The sequence below is a fragment of the Scyliorhinus torazame genome, chromosome 27, assembly GCF_047496885.1.
Source record: "Scyliorhinus torazame isolate Kashiwa2021f chromosome 27, sScyTor2.1, whole genome shotgun sequence".
In the NCBI taxonomy this organism is placed as follows: Eukaryota; Metazoa; Chordata; class Chondrichthyes; order Carcharhiniformes; family Scyliorhinidae; genus Scyliorhinus; species Scyliorhinus torazame.
Window position 1 is genome coordinate 21,412,226 of NC_092733.1, and position 10,129 is coordinate 21,422,354.

Consider the following 10,129-nt stretch of genomic DNA (forward strand, 5'->3'; position numbering starts at 1 on the left):
CACATGCTGCAGAACTTCTCTTCCAGCACCTCGTGATTTTAATTCTGGTATCCGGCATCTGCAGTATTTTGCTTTTATTCTCCAAAGTCTGAAAGACTTGGATGAGTGACTTTCCCACTTTTTCAGCATCTCTTCCATTAGCATGGAGATTCACCCTGAGCAGCTCATGAAGCAAGACTCAGTGATGTACAAGCTGTTACCAGCGACGTGATAAACCACCGCTGGAGGGCAGCCAATTCAGTGAAAGGTGTTCTTTGGCCTTCTACCGATAGGAGCTATCAACTTCCTGAGGTTGCCATTGTCCAGAAACAGAACTGGACTAGCCATATGAATACTGCTAGGAATCCTTAGCAAGTAACTCACCTGACTCCCCAAATCCTGTCCACCAGCTACAAGGCACAAGTCACTTGCCTGGATGAGAGCAGCTCCAACAATACTCAAGAAGCTCAACACCGTCCAGGACAAAGCAGCCCCGCTTGATTGGCACCCCATCCTCAAACATTCACTCCCTCCATCGCCAACACACAGTGGCAGCCGTGTGTACCATTTACAAGATACACTGCAGAAACTCACCAAGGTTCCTTCGGCAACACTTTCCTAGCCCACGACCACTACCGTCTAGAAGGACAAGGGCAAAGATACATGGGAACCCCACCACCTGGAGGTTCCCCTCAAAGTCACTCACCACTCTGACTTGGAAATATATCGCCGTTTGGTCAAAATCCTGGAACTCCCTCCCAAGTAGCTCTGTGGGTGTACCTACACCTCAGGGACTGCAGTGGTTCAAGAAGGCAGCTCACCACCACCTTTTCAAGGGCAATTAGGGATGGGCAACAAATGCTGGCCTAGCCAGCGACACCCACATCTTGTAAAAATTAACTTTTTAGAAAATGATCACATGTTGCTGACTGGCACTTTCTGAAGTTCAGGACTACCTGCTCAGGAATGCACTGAAACTTGGGGCAGCAGCCATAAAGGTTCCGTGGGGAAAGGCCACAGTCTAAGTTTCTCCTGCCATCGTACACCGAGGGGCGGAAAACCATGTAAAAACTCTCAGGCTGTGAGCACCAGAGAATGTTTGTAATTGTACCTCGTAAATATAACCTGTAACGGCAAGTGTAGTGAGGCACACTCATATATATCTTGAAAGAAACCGATCTGTAATTAACTTTATGTATTGTCAAATTGTACAGCTACAAATGTTATGATTGAGGTATATTTTTGGAAGAAAAATTTGTGTTCAATGAAACTGAAAGCTGTTTTAACTCATTATATGCTGACCCCATAAACAGTGAGGTACATGTAAATACAGGCTGCATTAATTTGCATACTCACAAGCAATGTCCAAATATTTGTCTATATGAAGCGGGAACAGTTAACCTGTACTACAGCTATTACTTCTGACAAGCATATTATTCTTTGGGCTCTGTAGTTCAGTAATGTTGTTGACCTTTTGACTGCTCTTCCATTGTGAATGGAATCATATATGAAATAAGCACCTGGATCCTGTGATGAGCAAGATATTTTATAGTCCAGCCAATGACAAGCAACTTAAATTTCAATCAAAAAATGCATTATTTATTTAACAAGATGAACCCAATTCAAGTATTTAGGTGTCTGATGTAACCTTGCACACAATAAGTTAGGTGAAACATTGAAGACAACTTATTATGGGTGGCACGGTAGCACGGTGGTTAGCACTGCTGCTTCACAGCACCAGGGTCCTAGTTCGATTCCCACTTGGGTCACTGTCTTCGCAGAGTCTGCACATTCTCTCCGTGTCTGCGTGGGTTTCCTCCGGGTGCTCCGGTTTCCTCCCACTAGTCCCGAAAGACGTGCTTGTTAGGTGAATTGGCTATTCTGAATTCTCCCTCCGTGTACCCGAACAGGCGCCGGAATGTGGCGACTAGGGGATTTTCACAGTAACTTCATTGCATTGTTAATATAAGCCTACTTGTGACAATAAAGATTATTTTTTTTGAAAGATAAAGACCAACAGGGTTAATTCCATCGGTACAGAGGTCCTAACATGGTTCTACCAAAGATGCCTATTTTGGGGAATGCTAATACTTTCCTGTACAAACATCCCTTTTCAAAAACAATTTCCAATTAAGGGGCAATTTTTAGCGTGACCAATCCACCTAACCTGCACATCTTTTTGGTTTATGGAGGTGGGACCCACGCAAGACACGGGGAAAATGTGTAAACTCCACATGGGGCTGTGCCTGTAAACATTCCTGACATGCTTGGCGAGTGGGAGGAACATTTTTACAAAACTAAATATTTATTCCCTTCATTTTAAAAAAAACAAAATTGTAACTTGTTTGCAAATCAAAACGTTGAACAAATGTTCAAAAACATCTGAAGGAACTTAAATCCGACAACTTTCAAAAGAAGTTGATTGCCAAACTCAAATTGTTTGTTAGACAGACAACACCAGAAGTATTTTACAGCGCAATGATGTATGATTTTTCTATTATAGATTGAGCTGAGGTTGTGCAGAGATGTTTGACCTGACAATTGGGCATGCAGTTTATAGACATCTTCGATTTATGTTTTGTTGTACAGGAAGTTCCACTGTGGTGAAATTCAGTTACAGGTAACGTTGGCCCTGCACCTAGATACGGCACAGCATGGTACAGCAATAATGCATTAAATAGCTGCCAAGCAGGGCAGCACAGTGGCGCAGTGGTTAGCAGTGCTGCTTCACGGTGCTGAGGACTCAGGTTCGATTCCGGCCTCGGGTCACTGTCCCTGTGGAGTTTGCACATTCTCCCTGTGTCTGCAAGGGTCTCACGCCCACAACCCCAAGATGTGCAGGGTAGGTGGATTGGCCATGTTAAATTGCCCCTTAATTGGAAAAAAAGGAATTGGGTACTTTAAAAAGTTTTTATAATAGCTGGCAATAATTCCTGGTATATGTCACTTTGCCCCCTCTGATAGCTCAGGTAGAAACTAAGGAGGTCTGAGTTCAATACTGAGCCCAAAGCCGAATTCTATGAGCTCAGTCACTGTATCAGTGGTAGTGCCATTGAATTTGGCATCTCAGGATAAGGAAAGAGGAAATCAGCCAGATTTCTGCTTATGATTGCTGTTTAGTGCACACGCACTGTAATGTCTCCATGTGTGGTCATTTCATGGGGGTGAACATGTGGGCACGATCCTCGAGGTCAACTCAGAGCTCTAAAAAAAGGTCAGCTGGTGGAAAGTCATAGAATCAAAGAATCAAAGAATTTACAGTGCAGAAAGAGGCCATTCGCCCCATTGAGTCTGCACCAGTCCTTGGAAAGAGCACCGTACTTAAGCCCATGCCTCCACCCTATCCCCATAACCCAAACTAATCTTTTGGGCACTAAAGGGCAATTTTCCACCTAACCTGCACATCTTTTGGACTGTGGGAGGAAACCGGAGCACCTGGAGGAAACCCACGCACACACGGGGAGAAAATGCAAACGCCACACAGACAGTCACCCGAGACTGGAATTGAACCCAAGACCTTGGAGCTGTGAGGCAGCAGTGCTATCCACTGTGCCTCCGTGCCGCACTAATAAAGAAGTCAGTGGAGCTTCCGGACAGCTACAAAGCTCCCCATCGGGGAATTGAACCCCGGTCTCCCGCGTGACAGGCAGGGATACTAACCACTATACTAATGAGGAGTGCTGGGGAAGGGTTGGAGTTTCAAAGAAAATGTTGTAACTCAGATTATATAGGCACGATTTGTTCTTTGATTCTATAGTAGAATACAAATTTGGAGACAAGGTTGAACTGCGATCTCAATTCTTGTTAGGCGAAAGGTGCAGTGGATATGCATCGGTAATTCTTCACTGAAGTTTCAGCAAAAAAAGCACTTTGGTCATCTAGACAGTAACAGATATACTGGCAAGTATATACAGTGCAGTTAAGGACCTTTTATTAAAAAAACATTTTAACCCTATTTTCATTTCCCATTTGCACACCACAAATTGTATATAATATAACCTTCGCTTTGACTATTTACACTGCCAACCTCCTGATGAGACATACTGTATAATTTGTCAAAGCCTTGAAAACCCGTGTTCTGAGTCAGTATTTGGTAGCTCAGAATACATTTAACTGTACTTCCACTTCCCACTGAATTATGGCTTATGTAAAAAACTAAGAGGGGGGGAACCACATGATGCGGTGGTAGGAATAACAGTTTTTACACGGGCTATAATCCATCATTTATCCTGATTACCCAGCACACGTTTGCCTAATCCATGATCTATCATACTATCCTTATGTATGGTAGAAGTGCCGCTTGATGGTTATCTTATTCATGCATTACTCATGGCACACTCGAGTGCCACCATTGCCGAAGCGTGGGTAGTGAATATAGGTCTTCATGGGTGGGTTTAAAGTGCGGGAGGGAGGGCGGCACGGCGGTGCAGTGGTTAGCACTGTTGCATCATGCCACCGATGGCCCGGATTCGATCCCGGCCCCGGGTCACTGTCCAGGTGGGGCTTGCACATTCTCTCCGTGTCTGCGTGGGTCTCACCCCCACAACCCAAAAAGATGTGCGGGGTAGGTGGATTGGCCACGCTAAATTGCCCCTTAATTGGAAAAAAAAAGAATTGGATACTCTCAATCTATATTTAAAAAAAAGAAAAAGCGGGAGGGGAATTTGACTCCCATTCCCTTAGTGGCTGATGTCTTCTCCTTCTTGTTGAGGAGGTTGCATCTTGTTGGCTGTGGTGATATACCTGTGCAAAGTCCTGTTATAGTTAGCAATGAGACCTCCAACCAGCTGGTGGCGATAGAGATCTATCATGTGACTTGAGACACCCAACAGTTGGTAGTAAGACGCCAAGAGGATACTCGCACTTAAAGTAGCTCCAGGAGAATTCACTGAATTCATTTAGTAGCCATCGTCAGTATTATAATTTGTTCGTTATCTTTCCACATGTTTGTTAATAAATCATCTTTTTAGTTAAACAGCTATATGTTCTGTGCACATCATTACAACAGTTGCAACACAGAACACAACGTTGGTGATGACAGTATGGCCATAGTGTTAGTCCAACAGGTTCTCACTTTGGTTGAAGAATGTCCTTTTAGAACTATTGTGGTCGCAATCAATTTGTATTATTACCATATTTTAAATAATCTTTATTGTCACAAGTAGGCTTACATGAACACTGGAATGAAGTTACTGGGAAAAGCCCCTTGTCGCCACATTCCGCCACATGTTCGGTTACACAGAGGGAGAATTCAGAATGTCCAAATTACCTAACAGCATGTCTTTCGGGACTTCTGGGAGGAAACGGGAGCGCCCGGAGGAAACCCACGCAGACACGGGGAGAATGTGCGTAGACTCCACACAGAGAGTGACACAAGCCAGGAATCGAACCTGGGATCCTGACACTGTGAAGTAACAGTGCTAACCACTGTGCTACCGTGTCGCCCCTGTTGGGGTCTCTGTGTTGTTGACCAAATCCTGTATAGATACAGGTTGGAATTCTCTGGCCATTGCAATTCACTTCTCTCGCTGGAAGCGCACCCCCTTGCCGTGAATTTCCTGACGGCGTGGGGTGATTTCAATGGGAAATCCCATTGACAAGCGGCAGGAAGACAGAATCCCGCTACCACCGAGCAATACGCAGCTGGGGCACCAGAAAATCCCACTCCCACACAGGTCTTATATCTGTGAAAGAAACATGTTGGGGACATTTTGATATAAATTGCCGTTATCAAAACTGGAGGCACTAGTGCCTTAAGTATAAACGTCTAAATTTACCCTGTCCCGTTTGCAATATTTCTTGTTCTGTTCTGTACCAGTTTTGCATTCTTTATTGCTTCTTTTGTTGCTTTATTTGTAATAAAAATGAAAAAGTCATTTCTCTGTGGGGAGAAGTCCCACAAGAGGGAGGTAGTTGTCTTCGCTATTTCTTTGTGACAGTAGTGAACAGCGCCCCATTGTGGTGGAATTAAATCACTGCATAATACATACAAAATCATGATTCTTCTAAACATTGAATTATCCAGTAATTCAAACAACTCGGGTGAAATAAAACAGCAGTGGAGGATTCCATTCTTCAGGCCAATTCAAATTTGAGTTATCCAGTAATTTGAATTGAGTGGTTTTGAGTCAGTAATAGGCTGTCTCGATTTGAGAATGGGGCGCACTGTGTTGTTGACAGAATAAGGCTAAGAATTTGAGCGTGGATGTGCAAGTGACAGCACCTATGGGTTGCACTACTTTGCTTCTCTGGATTTTTATTTATTTTTCAAGATAAAGGGTACCCAATTCTTTTTTTTCCAATTAAGGGGCAATTTAGCATGGCCAATCCACCTACCCTGCACATCTTTTTGGGTTGTGGGGTTGAGACCCACGCAGACACGGGGAGAATGTGCAAACTCCACACGGATAGTGACCCGGATCAGGGATTGAACCTGGGACCTCGGTGCCGTGAGGCAACAGTGCTAACCACTACACCACTGTGCTGCCCTGTAACCTGGATTTTGATTGGTGAGGTGTTTGGAGAAATTGTGGCAGATGTTGTTCTTCAGAAAGCTACAGAAACATATAAAAGAAACACACACACCTCATATTCCTTTATTTTTACTCATGTCGTGCAGTCAATGATACGCTGTCTCGGCAGAAAAGCTCACATCACAAAGTCTTGAAAAAGCTGACCGACCGCTGTGATACATTCTATGTTCTTACAGGTGTCTGGACAGACTCTGAGCCATTAAAGCCGCAGTGAGAAGTCTTCCAACACCAGGTTAAAGTCCAACAGGTTTGTTTCGAATCACTAGCTTTCGGAGCACAGCTCCTTCATCAGGTAAAGCCAAAAGCAGGGGTGTCCTTGAAAACTGGTGGCAGTATAGTGCAGTGTAAAGGGTGGCATGCCCCAACTAGTCCTAATGGACCAAATGGCTTATTATGGAGCAATCTTTAAAAAAAAGCACTTTTAGCGATTTCTGCTGTTTGGGTGGTGCATGAGTAAAAAGAAGATCCTCCCAAAATTAAGGAAAGCCTTCTGAGGTTTCCCATTTTTTTTCTTCCCAGATATCAAGTCTAGAGAGATCAAATTGAGGTACACAAGATGATAATCTGTATGTATAAAGTAGACATGGAGCAGATGCTTCTTCTTGTGGGACATTCTAGAACGCAAAGTCATAACTGGTGTGTTCGGCAGGTTGGTTCGATGTGGACTGCACTCGATGCAGGGAAGTTAGAAACAGACGTCTAACACAGGAGAAGATCCAACACTGTTTTATTCAACTAGTTGAACTGCTGTACATATTCAGCTGTGGGTCGACTCTATACTGATCTGACTAGTGACCTTGGAGTAGCCTGACCAGACTTACTAGCTACCGCATGGTGTTTGTGCTTGCTAGCTCGTGGACTCTGACTGTCTCAGTAGCTGGGTCCCGAGAGGGCGGGAAACCTAGTGCCCTCTGGCTTTATAGTGGTAGTGTCCTGCCTGGTGATTGGCTATGCTGTGTTGTATGCTTACTGGTCATCCTATGTGTCAATCACTGCCTGTCTGCATCTCATTATATACATGAGTGGATATTATGACAATAACCTTAGAATAAGAGGTAGCCAATTTAAAACACATTTGAGGAGAAAATACTTCTCCCAAAGGGTTGTGAATCTGTGGAATTTGCTACCCCAGAGTGTGGTGGATGCTGGGACAGTGAGTAAATTTAAGGAGGAGTTAGACAGATTTTTAATTGGTAATGGGTTGAAGGGTTATGGAGAACGGGCAGGACGGTGGAGTTAAGGCCAGGATGGGATCAGCCATGATCACATTGAGGGTGTTAGGCTCGGGAGGCTAAATTGCCTACACCCGCTCCTAGGTCATGTGTTCGAGGGAGGAGATGCCCTGGTTGATATTGCAATGCAGCTCATTGTCTGTAGCATTGTTCGTAGCAGATGAGGAACATATCAACCATGATAAAATGACGGAGCAGACTCAATGGGCCGAATGGCCTAATTCTGCTCCTATATTTTATGAGCTTATGAAAGTCCCGAGAAGTGTGTGTGCTGAACCCTTAATGTCATGACAGACATTAAAAAAACCTTGATAATGACTATAATTATAAATAAATTGGTAATCAAATGGGAACACTCGACATAAATATATCATTCAGACCACAATCCTCAAAAATACATGTTAGCATCAACTACTTAGTACTTCAGTCAGATTTTTAAAATGTTTATGTTTTATGATGTGACAACAGTGATGTGCTTTAAGTTGTCAACATAATACAGCACATAGTCCCTCACACTTACTGTAAATTAATTTACTGCTAAATTAGCTTGATAATACTTAACGATTGCTTCTGGAACTTTTGAGGCCTGTAATCTGGTGGTTGGGAATGGTAAATAATTGTCAGTTGCCAAGGAGCTACTCTCGCCAATTTCTTATCTGTCTCCAGTTCCAACTTGTTCCGCATGGGTTCCAACTGAAATTCCCTCCTTCGTGTTTCATATCCGCCTATGATTACAGGTATCTTTTAGACATTCAGAATTCTTTGAATTGTTGCTTGTGATATGTCCTGAGATAGTCTCTCATTGCCATGTCGCTCTCTTACTGACTCTCTGTCCCGGTCCTGTTCCACAATTTCATTTCATCCGTCGCTTCATTTGGCACTTTAACAGAAAAACTTTTCATTTGAATTCATTACCACAGGAAGTAATAAATGCTAAAACATTGAATATATTCAAGAGGCGGCTGTCATGATATTCAGGTAAACATCATGGTGCAAACATACATACATACTGATGGACAGATCAACGGACCAATCAACACACACACAACACCACAGCCAATCACAGGCAAGAGCATACACACTATAAAACGGGGAACACGACACTTCCCGCTCATTCCAGCAGGAGACAGCTCAGGGCACAGAGCTCACAGCAAGCCACTCAGACGTCCACCATGTGCTGAGTACCACTCCAAGATAGTGTTAGGAATAGGTCCACAGATTCAAGGGTTATGATCGAACCACAGTAACCAGTTTACCACTGTAAATATATGTTTGTAATAAAACTGAGTTGTACCATCCGCAACCGTGTTGGCTTGTCTGTGTAGCAGAGCACCCAACACATATCAGCGGCTAGATATAGCACTTGGGGAGAATGGGATCAAAGGCAATGGGGAGAAAGCGGGTTTAGGCTATTGAGTTGGCTGATCAGCCACGATCGTGATGAATGGTGGAGCAGGCTCGAAAGGCCAAAAGGCCTCCTCCTGCTCCTATCTTCTATGTATCTATATGTATCTATGTATCTACTTTTCAGTGTGAAGGATCACAAAAGCTTTATAACTTCATTTAATCTCTGACTGGCCTTAAATGTTCAACTATGTTTCTCTTTGCACATTCTCCCCGTGTTTGCATGGGTTTCACTCCCACAACCCAAAGATGTGCAGGGTAGGTGGATTGGCCACGCTAAATTGCCCCTTAATTGGAAAAAATGAATTGGGTACTCTAAATTTTTTTTAAAACTATGTTTCTCTCCACAGATGCTGCTTGACCTGCTGAGCATTTCCAGCATGTTCTGTTTTTATTTCAGACTTCCAGGATCTGCAGTGTTTTTTTCATATTGTTCAGTCACCATTGAGCCCAGAAGGCTAAAAGGTGCCAGTGATTGATTGATTTATTGTCACAGGTACCGAAGTACAGTGAAATGTATTTACTGTGCGTACACAGTAGACAAAAAGAATAATCAACAAAGTACATCGACAAATAGTGATTGGTTACAGTGAGGAACAAGGTTCAAACAAAGCAAATACATAAGAACATAACATAAGAACATAAGAACTAGGAACAGGAGTAGGCCATCTGGCCCCTCGAGCCTGCTCCGCCATTTAATGAGATCATGGCTGATCTTTGTGGACTCAGCTCCACTCTCCGGCCCGTACACCATATCCCCGAATCCCTTTATTCTTTAGAAAGGCATCTATCTTTTTCTTAAAAACGTTTAAAGAAGGAGCAGCATAGTAAGAGTGCTGAGTAAGAGCAGCATAGGGGGTCATGAATAATGTTCTTACAGGGAACAGATCAGTCCGAGGGGGAGTCGTTGAGGAGTTTAGTTGAGTTCTCTTTCATTTTCCGCTGTTCTTAGTGAACATAAGGCCATAAAGTAAGGGAGCA

The 10,129-nt window shown here is 43.5% G+C and overlaps 1 non-coding gene across 1 annotated transcript; it reads right to left on the reverse strand.

Annotated features, from left to right (window-relative positions):
• Nucleotides 1-3,584: 3,584 nt before the first annotated feature.
• trnad-guc (transfer RNA aspartic acid (anticodon GUC)) lies at nt 3,585-3,656 on the reverse strand. The gene has a single exon. It is a non-coding gene; the product is annotated as a tRNA-Asp (tRNA).
• Nucleotides 3,657-10,129: the final 6,473 nt, after the last annotated feature.